Genomic DNA, 11,788 nt, shown 5'->3' with positions numbered 1-11,788 from the left:
AGGCCTACAGAACAGGCAGACTTCAGTAGAGAACCTACAGGCCTACAGAACAGGAAGACTTCAGTAGAGAACCTACAGGCCTACAGAACAGGCAGACTTCAGTAGAGAACCTACAGGCCTACAGAACAGGAAGACTTCAGTAGAGAACCTACAGGCCTACAGAACAGGCAGACTTCAGCAGAGAACCTATAGGCCTACAGAACAGGAAGACTTCAGTAGAGAACCTACAGGCCTACAGAACAGGCAGACTTCAGTAGAGAACCTACAGGCCTACAGAACAGGCAGACTTCAGCAGAGAACCTATAGGCCTACAGAACACATATGACAATAGACTACAGAGTGACAACGAAGAGCTATTAAGAGATACTCAATATAATTAATTATTGATTTCAATGACACATTCAAGAGCAACATGTAATTTCGATGGGTCTCTGTGCATAGTGACATAAATTATATTGATGCCAAAGGGTAGGAGCATTGATCAGACTGACGGCAACGGTAGGAGCACTGATCAGATTGAAAATCCGACATAAATTAATTCTATACTTCATGAAGATCATAAGCAGTTTGTTACCAAGGCTTGTGAGGCTGCAGGGTGTTTGAGGCTGCAGGGTGTGTGAGGTTGCAGGGTGTGTGAGGTTGCAGGGTGTGTGAGGCTGCAGGGTGTGTGAGGCTGCAGGGTGTGTGTAATCAAGCCTCTGTTGTGAGGCTGCAGGGTGTATGAGGCTACAGGGTGTGTGAGACTGCAGGGTGTGTGAGGTTGCAGGGTGTGTGAGGCTGCATGGTGTATGAGGCTACAGGGTGTGTGAGGCTACAGGGTGTATGAGGCTACAGGGTGTGTGAGGCTGCATGGTGTATGAGGCTACAGGGTGTATGAGGCTACAGGGTGTATGAGGCTACAGGGTGTGTGAGGCTGCAGTGTGTGTGTAATCAAGCCTCTGTTGTGAGCCTACAGGGTGTGTGAGGCTGCAGGGTGTGTGTAATCAAGCCTCTGTTGTGAGGATGCAGGGTGTGTGAAGCTGCAGGGTGTGTGAGGTTGCAGGCTGTGTGCAACCAAGGAATCCATTGTCCGTCTGTCATTACAGAGCTCATACATCAAGCCCATAGCAGGTGTTCTGCTGAGGTAACACAACACTCACATTAAACAAGAGAGAACATCACAATCAAATTGTATGTGTGCCGAATACAACAGGTGTTGCAGTGAAATGCTGAATACAACAGGTGTAGCAGTGAAATGCTGAATACAACAGGTGTAGCAGTGAAATGCTGAATACAACAGGTGTAGCAGTGAAATGCTGAATACAACAGGTGTAGCAGTGAAATGCTGAATACAACAGGTGTAGCAGTGAAATGCTGAATACAACAGGTGTAGCAGTGAAATGCTGAATACAACAGGTGTAGCAGTGAAATGCTGAATACAACAGGTGTAGCAGTGAAATGCTGAATACAACAGGTGTAGCAGTGAAATGCTGAATACAACAGGTGTAGCAGTGAAATGCTGAATACAACAGGTGTAGCAGTGAAATGCTGAATACAACAGGTGTAGCAGTGAAATGCTGAATACAACAGGTGTAGCAGTGAAATGCTGAATACAACAGGTGTGGCAGTGAAATGCTGAATACAACAGGTGTAGCAGTGAAATGCTGAATACAACAGGTGTAGCAGTGAAATGCTGAATACAACAGGTGTAGCAGTGAAATGCTGAATACAACAGGTGTAGCAGTGAAATGCTGAATACAACAGGTGTAGCAGTGAAATGCTGAATACAACAGGTGTAGCAGTGAAATGCTGAATACAACAGGTGTGGCAGTGAAATGCTGAATACAACAGGTGTAGCAGTGAAATGCTGAATACAACAGGTGTGGCAGTGAAATGCTGAATACAACAGGTGTAGCAGTGAAATGCTGAATACAACAGGTGTAGCAGTGAAATGCTGAATACAACAGGTGTAGCAGTGAAATGCTGAATACAACAGGTGTAGCAGTGAAATGCTGAATACAACAGGTGTAGCAGTGAAATGCTGAATACAACAGGTGTAGCAGTGAAATGCTGAATACAACAGGTGTAGCAGTGAAATGCTGAATACAACAGGTGTGGCAGTGAAATGCTGAATACAACAGGTGTAGCAGTGAAATGCTGAATACAACAGGTGTGGCAGTGAAATGCTGAATACAACAGGTGTAGCAGTGAAATGCTGAATACAACAGGTGTAGCAGTGAAATGCTGAATACAACAGGTGTAGCAGTGAAATGCTGAATACAACAGGTGTAGCAGTGAAATGCTGAATACAACAGGTGTAGCAGTGAAATGCTGAATACAACAGGTGTAGCAGTGAAATGCTGAATACAACAGGTGTAGCAGTGAAATGCTGAATACAACAGGTGTAGCAGTGAAATGCTGAATACAACAGGTGTAGCAGTGAAATGCTGAATACAACAGGTGTTGCAGTGAAATGCTGAATACAACAGGTGTAGCAGTGAAATGCTGAATACAACAGGTGTAGCAGTGAAATGCTGAATACAACAGGTGTAGCAGTGAAATGCTGAATACAACAGGTGTAGCAGTGAAATGCTGAATACAACAGGTGTAGCAGTGAAATGCTGAATACAACAGGTGTAGCAGTGAAATGCTGAATACAACAGGTGTGGCAGTGAAATGCTGAATACAACAGGTGTAGCAGTGAAATGCTGAATACAACAGGTGTAGCAGTGAAATGCTGAATACAACAGGTGTAGCAGTGAAATGCTGAATACAACAGGTGTAGCAGTGAAATGCTGAATACAACAGGTGTAGCAGTGAAATGCTGAATACAACAGGTGTAGCAGTGAAATGCTGAATACAACAGGTGTAGCAGTGAAATGCTGAATACAACAGGTGTAGCAGTGAAATGCTGAATACAACAGGTGTAGCAGTGAAATGCTGAATACAACAGGTGTAGCAGTGAAATGCTGAATACAACAGGTGTAGCAGTGAAATGCTGAATACAACAGGTGTAGCAGTGAAATGCTGAATACAACAGGTGTAGCAGTGAAATGCTGAATACAACAGGTGTAGCAGTGAAATGCTGAATACAACAGGTGTAGCAGTGAAATGCTGAATACAACAGGTGTAGCAGTGAAATGCTGAATACAACAGGTGTAGCAGTGAAATGCTGAATACAACAGGTGTAGCAGTGAAATGCTGAATACAACAGGTGTAGCAGTGAAATGCTGAATACAACAGGTGTAGCAGTGAAATGCTGAATACAACAGGTGTAGCAGTGAAATGCTGAATACAACAGGTGTAGCAGTGAAATGCTGAATACAACAGGTGTAGCAGTGAAATGCTGAATACAACAGGTGTAGCAGTGAAATGCTGAATACAACAGGTGTAGCAGTGAAATGCTGAATACAACAGGTGTAGCAGTGAAATGCTGAATACAACAGGTGTAGTAGTGAAATGCTGGGGTAGCGGTACAGAGTCAATGTGGAGGCTATATACAGGGGGTACCGGTACAGAGTCAATGTGGAGGCTATATACAGGGGGTACCGGTACAGAGTCAATGTGGAGGCTATATACAGGGGGTACCGGTACAGAGTCAATGTGGAGGCTATATACAGGGGGTACCGGTACAGAGTCAATGTGGAGGCTATATACAGAGGGGTACTGGTACAGAGACAATGTGGAGGCTATATACAGGGTCAATGTGGAGGCTATATACAGAGGGTACTGGTATAGAGACAATGTGGAGGCTATATACAGGGGGTACCGGTACAGAGTCAATGTGGAGGCTATATACAGGGGGTACCGATACAGAGTCAATGTGGAGGCTATATACAGGGGGTAGCGGTACAGAGGCAATGTGGAGACTATATACAGGGGGTACCGGTACAGAGTCAATGTGGAGGCTATATACAGGGCGTTACTGGTACAGAGTCAATGTGGAGGCTATATACAGGGGGTATCGGTACAGAGTCAATGTGGAGGCTATATACAGGATCAATGTGGAGGCTATATAATAATATAATAATAAGGGCCATTTAGCTGACGCTTTTATCCAAAGCGACTTACAGTCATGTGGCATACATTCTACGTATATCAGGATCACCCACTACCCTGGCGTTACAAGCGCCATGCTACCAACTGATACAGAAGGACCACAGGGGTACCGGTACAGATATATACAGGGGGTATTGGTACAGAGTCAATGTGGAGGCTATATACAGGGGGTACTGGTACAGAGTCAATGTGGAGGCTATATACAGGGGGTATCGGTACAGAGTCAATGTGAAGGCTATATACAGGGGGTACTGGTACAGAGTCAATGTGGAGGCTATATACAGGGTCAATGTGGAGGCTATATACAGGGGGTACCGGTACAGAGTCAATGTGGAGACTATATACAGGGGGTACCGGTACAGAGTCAATGTGGAGGCTATATACAGGGGGTACCGGAACAGAGTCAATGTGGAGGCTATATACAGGGGGTACCGGTACTGAGTCAATGTGGAGACTATATACAGGGGGTACCGGTACAGAGTCAATGTGGAGGCTATATACAGGGGGTACCGGTACAGAGTCAATGTGGAGACTATATACAGGGGGTACCGGTACAGAGTCAATGTGGAGGCTATATACAGGGGGTACCGGTACAGAGTCAATGTGGAGACTATATACAGGGGTACCGGTTCAGAGTCAATGTGGAGGCTATATACAGGGGTACCGGTACAGAGTCAATGTGGAGGCTATATACAGGGGGTACCGGTACAGAGTCAATGTGGAGACTATATACAGGGGTACTGGTACAGAGTCAATGTGGAGGCTATATACAGGGGGTACTGGTACAGAGTCAATGTGGAGGCTATATACAGGATCAATGTGGAGGCTATATACAGGGGGGTACCGGTACAGATATATACAGGGGGTATTGGTACAGAGTCAATGTGGAGGCTATATACAGGGGGTACTGGTACAGAGTCAATGTGGAGGCTATATACAGGGGGTATCGGTACAGAGTCAATGTGAAGGCTATATACAGGGGGTACTGGTACAGAGTCAATGTGGAGGCTATATACAGGGTCAATGTGGAGGCTATATACAGGGGGTACCGGTACAGAGTCAATGTGGAGACTATATACAGGGGGCCCCGGTACAGAGTCAAAGTGGAGACTATATACAGGGGGTATCGGTACAGAATCAATGTGGAGACTATATACAGGGGACCCCGGTACAGAGTCAAAGTGGAGACTATATACAGGGGGTATCGGTACAGAGTCAATGTGGAGGCTATATACAGAGTCAATGTGGAGACTATATACAGGGGGTACCGGTACAGAGTCAATGTGGAGACTATATACAGGGGGAACCGGTACAGAGTCAATGTGGAGACTATATACAGGGGGTATCGGTACAGAGTCAAAGTGGAGACTATATACAGGGGACCCCGGTACAGAGTCAAAGTGGAGACTATATACAGGGGACCCCGGTACAGAGTCAAAGTGGAGACTATATACAGGGGTATCGGTACAGAGTCAATGTGGAGGCTATATACAGAGTCAATGTGGAGACTATATACAGGGGGTACCGGTACAGAGTCAATGTGGAGACTATATACAGGGGGAACCGGTACAGAGTCAATGTGGAGACTATATACAGGGGACCCCGGTACAGAGTCAAAGTGGAGACTATATACAGGGGGTATCGGTACAGAGTCAAAGTGGAGACTATATACAGAGTCAATGTGGAGACTATATACAGGGGGTACCGGTACAGAGTCAATGTGGAGACTATATACAGGGGACCCCGGTACAGAGTCAAAGTGGAGACTATATACAGGGGGTACTGGTACAGAGTCAATGTGGAGACTATATACAGGGGGTACCGGTACAGAGTCAATGTGGAGACTATATACAGGGGACCCCGGTACAGAGTCAAAGTGGAGACTATATACAGGGGGTACTGGTACAGAGTCAATGTGGAGACTATATACAGGGGGTACTGGTACAGAGTCAATGTGGAGACTATATACAGGGGACCCCGGTACAGAGTCAAAGTGGAGACTATATACAGGGGGTACGGTACAGAGTCAATGTGGAGACTATATACAGGGTCAATGTGGAGACTATATACAGAGTCAATGTGGAGACTATATACAGGGGGTACTGGTACAGAGTCAATGTGGAGACTATATACAGGGGACCCCGGTACAGAGTCAAAGTGGAGACTATATACAGGGGTACTGGTACAGAGTCAATGTGGAGGCTATATACAGGGGTACCGGTACAGAGTCAAAGTGGAGACTATATACAGGGGGAACCGGTACAGAGTCAATGTGGAGGCTATATACAGGGGGTACTGGTACAGAGTCAATGTGGAGACTATATACAGGGGACCCGGTACAGAGTCAAAGTGGAGACTATATACAGGGGGTACCGGTACAGAGTCAATGTGGAGACTATATACAGGGTCAATGTGGAGACTATATACAGAGTCAATGTGGAGACTATATACAGGGGTACTGGTACAGAGTCAATGTGGAGACTATATACAGGGGACCCCGGTACAGAGTCAAAGTGGAGACTATATACAGGGGGTACTGGTACAGAGTCAATGTGGAGGCTATATACAGGGGGTACCGGTACAGAGTCAAAGTGGAGACTATATACAGGGGGAACCGGTACAGAGTCAATGTGGAGGCTATATACAGGGGTACCGGTACAGAGTCAATGTGGAGACTATATACAGGGGACCCCGGTACAGAGTCAATGTGGAGGCTATATACAGGGGGTATCGGTACAGAGTCAATGTGGAGACTATATACAGGGGGTACCGGTACAGAGTCAAAGTGGAGACTATATACAGGGGGTATCGGTACAGAGTCAAAGTGGAGACTATATACAGGGGACCCCGGTACAGAGTCAAAGTGGAGACTATATACAGGGGGTATCGGTACAGAGTCAAAGTGGAGACTATATACAGGGGGTATCGGTACAGAGTCAAAGTGGAGACTATATACAGGGGTATCGGTACAGAGTCAAAGTGGAGACTATATACAGGGGACCCCGGTACAGAGTCAAAGTGGAGACTATATACAGGGGTATCGGTACAGAGTCAAAGTGGAGACTATATACAGGGGGTACTGGTACAGAGTCAATGTGGAGACTATATACAGGGGTACTGGTACAGAGTCAAAGTGGAGACTATATACAGGGGTACTGGTACAGAGTCAATGTGGAGACTATATACAGGGGTACTGGTACAGAGTCAATGTGGAGACTATATACAGGGGTACTGGTACAGAGTCAATGTGGAGACTATATACAGGGGGTACTGGTACAGAGTCAATGTGGAGACTATATACAGGGGGTACTGGTACAGAGTCAATGTGGAGACTATATACAGGGGTACTGGTACAGAGTCAATGTGGAGACTATATACAGGGGTACTGGTACAGAGTCAATGTGGAGACTATATACAGGGGGTACTGGTACAGAGTCAATGTGGAGACTATATACAGGGGTACTGGTACAGAGTCAATGTGGAGACTATATACAGGGGGTACTGGTACAGAGTCAATGTGGAGTCTATATACAGGGGTACTGGTACAGAGTCAATGTGGAGTCTATATACAGGGGTACTGGTACAGAGTCAATGTGGAGGCTATATACAGGGGGTACTGGTACAGAGTCAATGTGGAGACTATATACAGGGGTACTGGTACAGAGTCAATGTGGAGACTATATACAGGGGGTACCGGTACAGAGTCAATGTGGAGGCTATATACAGGGGTACCGGTACAGAGTCAAAGTGGAGACTATATACAGGGGTACTGGTACAGAGTCAATGTGGAGACTATATACAGGGGTACTGGTACAGAGTCAAAGTGGAGACTATATACAGGGGTACTGGTACAGAGTCAATGTGGAGACTATATACAGGGGTACTGGTACAGAGTCAATGTGGAGACTATATACAGGGGGTACTGGTACAGAGGCAATGTGGAGACTATATACAGGGGTACTGGTACAGAGTCAATGTGGAGACTATATACAGGGGCTACCGGTACAGAGTCAATGTGGAGACTATATACAGGGGTACTGGTACAGAGTCAATGTGGAGACTATATACAGGGGGTACTGGTACAGAGTCAATGTGGAGACTATATACAGGGGGTACTGGTACAGAGTCAATGTGGAGACTATATACAGGGGGTACTGGTACAGAGTCAATGTGGAGACTATATACAGGGGGTACTGGTACAGAGTCAATGTGGAGTCTATATACAGGGGGTACTGGTACAGAGTCAATGTGGAGTCTATATACAGGGGGTACTGGTACAGAGTCAATGTGGAGGCTATATACAGGGGGTACTGGTACAGAGTCAATGTGGAGACTATATACAGGGGGTACTGGTACAGAGTCAATGTGGAGGCTATATACAGGGTCAATGTGGAGGCTATATACAGGGGTACCGGTACAGAGTCAATGTGGAGACTATATACAGGGGGTACCGGTACAGAGTCAATGTGGAGGCTATATACAGGATCAATGTGGAGGCTATATACAGGGGGTACCGGTACAGATATATACAGGGGGTATTGGTACAGAGTCAATGTGGAGGCTATATACAGGGGTACTGGTACAGAGTCAATGTGGAGGCTATATACAGGGGTATCGGTACAGAGTCAATGTGAAGGCTATATACAGGGGTACTGGTACAGAGTCAATGTGGAGGCTATATACAGGGGTACTGGTACAGAGTCAATGTGGAGACTATATACAGGGGTACTGGTACAGAGTCAATGTGGAGACTATATACAGGGGTACTGGTACAGAGTCAATGTGGAGACTATATACAGGGGGTACTGTCAATGTGGAGGTACAGAGTCAATGTGGAGACTATATACAGGGGGTACTGGTACAGAGTCAATGTGGAGACTATATACAGGGGGGTACTGGTACAGAGTCAATGTGGAGACTATATACAGGGGGTACTGGTACAGAGTCAATGTGGAGACTATATACAGGGGGTACTGGTACAGAGTCAATGTGGAGACTATATACAGGGGGTACTGGTACAGAGTCAATGTGGAGTCTATATACAGGGGGTACTGGTACAGAGTCAATGTGGAGTCTATATACAGGGGGTACTGGTACAGAGTCAATGTGGAGGCTATATACAGGGGGTACTGGTACAGAGTCAATGTGGAGACTATATACAGGGGGTACTGGTACAGAGTCAATGTGGAGGCTATATACAGGGTCAATGTGGAGGCTATATACAGGGGGTACCGGTACAGAGTCAATGTGGAGACTATATACAGGGGGTACCGGTACAGAGTCAATGTGGAGGCTATATACAGGATCAATGTGGAGGCTATATACAGGGGGTACCGGTACAGATATATACAGGGGGTATTGGTACAGAGTCAATGTGGAGGCTATATACAGGGGGTACTGGTACAGAGTCAATGTGGAGGCTATATACAGGGGGTATCGGTACAGAGTCAATGTGAAGGCTATATACAGGGGTACTGGTACAGAGTCAATGTGGAGGCTATATACAGGGTCAATGTGGAGGCTATATACAGGGGTACCGGTACAGAGTCAATGTGGAGACTATATACAGGGGGTACCGGTACAGAGTCAATGTGGAGGCTATATACAGGGGGCACAGACCGGAACAGAGTCAATGTGGAGGCTATATACAGGGGGTACCGGTACAGAGTCAATGTGGAGACTATATACAGGGGGTACCGGTACAGAGTCAATGTGGAGGCTATATACAGGGGGTACCGGTACAGAGTCAATGTGGAGACTATATACAGGGGGTACCGGTACAGAGTCAATGTGGAGGCTATATACAGGGGGTACCGGTACAGAGTCAATGTGGAGACTATATACAGGGGGTACCGGTTCAGAGTCAATGTGGAGGCTATATACAGGGGGTACCGGTACAGAGTCAATGTGGAGGCTATATACAGGGGGTACCGGTACAGAGTCAATGTGGAGACTATATACAGGGGGTACTGGTACAGAGTCAATGTGGAGGCTATATACAGGGGGTACTGGTACAGAGTCAATGTGGAGGCTATATACAGGATCAATGTGGAGGCTATATACAGGGGGTACCGGTACAGATATATACAGGGGGTATTGGTACAGAGTCAATGTGGAGGCTATATACAGGGGGTACTGGTACAGAGTCAATGTGGAGGCTATATACAGGGGGTATCGGTACAGAGTCAATGTGAAGGCTATATACAGGGGGTACTGGTACAGAGTCAATGTGGAGGCTATATACAGGGTCAATGTGGAGGCTATATACAGGGGGTACCGGTACAGAGTCAATGTGGAGACTATATACAGGGGGCCCCGGTACAGAGTCAAAGTGGAGACTATATACAGGGGGTATCGGTACAGAATCAATGTGGAGACTATATACAGGGGACCCCGGTACAGAGTCAAAGTGGAGACTATATACAGGGGGTATCGGTACAGAGTCAATGTGGAGGCTATATACAGAGTCAATGTGGAGACTATATACAGGGGGTACCGGTACAGAGTCAATGTGGAGACTATATACAGGGGGAACCGGTACAGAGTCAATGTGGAGACTATATACAGGGGGTATCGGTACAGAGTCAAAGTGGAGACTATATACAGGGGACCCCGGTACAGAGTCAAAGTGGAGACTATATACAGGGGACCCCGGTACAGAGTCAAAGTGGAGACTATATACAGGGGGTATCGGTACAGAGTCAATGTGGAGGCTATATACAGAGTCAATGTGGAGACTATATACAGGGGGTACCGGTACAGAGTCAATGTGGAGACTATATACAGGGGGAACCGGTACAGAGTCAATGTGGAGACTATATACAGGGGACCCCGGTACAGAGTCAAAGTGGAGACTATATACAGGGGGTATCGGTACAGAGTCAAAGTGGAGACTATATACAGAGTCAATGTGGAGACTATATACAGGGGGTACCGGTACAGAGTCAATGTGGAGACTATATACAGGGGACCCCGGTACAGAGTCAAAGTGGAGACTATATACAGGGGGTACTGGTACAGAGTCAATGTGGAGACTATATACAGGGGGTACCGGTACAGAGTCAATGTGGAGACTATATACAGGGGACCCCGGTACAGAGTCAAAGTGGAGACTATATACAGGGGGTACTGGTACAGAGTCAATGTGGAGACTATATACAGGGGGTACTGGTACAGAGTCAATGTGGAGACTATATACAGGGGACCCCGGTACAGAGTCAAAGTGGAGACTATATACAGGGGGTACCGGTACAGAGTCAATGTGGAGACTATATACAGGGTCAATGTGGAGACTATATACAGAGTCAATGTGGAGACTATATACAGGGGGTACTGGTACAGAGTCAATGTGGAGACTATATACAGGGGACCCCGGTACAGAGTCAAAGTGGAGACTATATACAGGGGGTACTGGTACAGAGTCAATGTGGAGGCTATATACAGGGGGTACCGGTACAGAGTCAAAGTGGAGACTATATACAGGGGGAACCGGTACAGAGTCAATGTGGAGGCTATATACAGGGGGTACTGGTACAGAGTCAATGTGGAGACTATATACAGGGGACCCCGGTACAGAGTCAAAGTGGAGACTATATACAGGGGGTACCGGTACAGAGTCAATGTGGAGACTATATACAGGGTCAATGTGGAGACTATATACAGAGTCAATGTGGAGACTATATACAGGGGGTACTGGTACAGAGTCAATGTGGAGACTATATACAGGGGACCCCGGTACAGAGTCAAAGTG

General features: G+C 46.5%; 1 protein-coding gene across 1 annotated transcript in view; it reads right to left on the bottom strand.

Annotated features, from left to right (window-relative positions):
* The window catches only part of LOC127929211 (uncharacterized), a 49,094-nt gene that overhangs the window by 23,040 nt on the left and 14,266 nt on the right, over positions 1 to 11,788 (bottom strand). The window lies entirely within an intron of this gene.

Source organism: Oncorhynchus keta, chromosome 4 (genome assembly GCF_023373465.1).
Source record: "Oncorhynchus keta strain PuntledgeMale-10-30-2019 chromosome 4, Oket_V2, whole genome shotgun sequence".
NCBI classification, from domain to species: Eukaryota; Metazoa; Chordata; class Actinopteri; order Salmoniformes; family Salmonidae; genus Oncorhynchus; species Oncorhynchus keta.
Note: the sequence above shows the minus strand (reverse complement) of the source record. Positions and strands in the feature narration are given on the sequence as shown.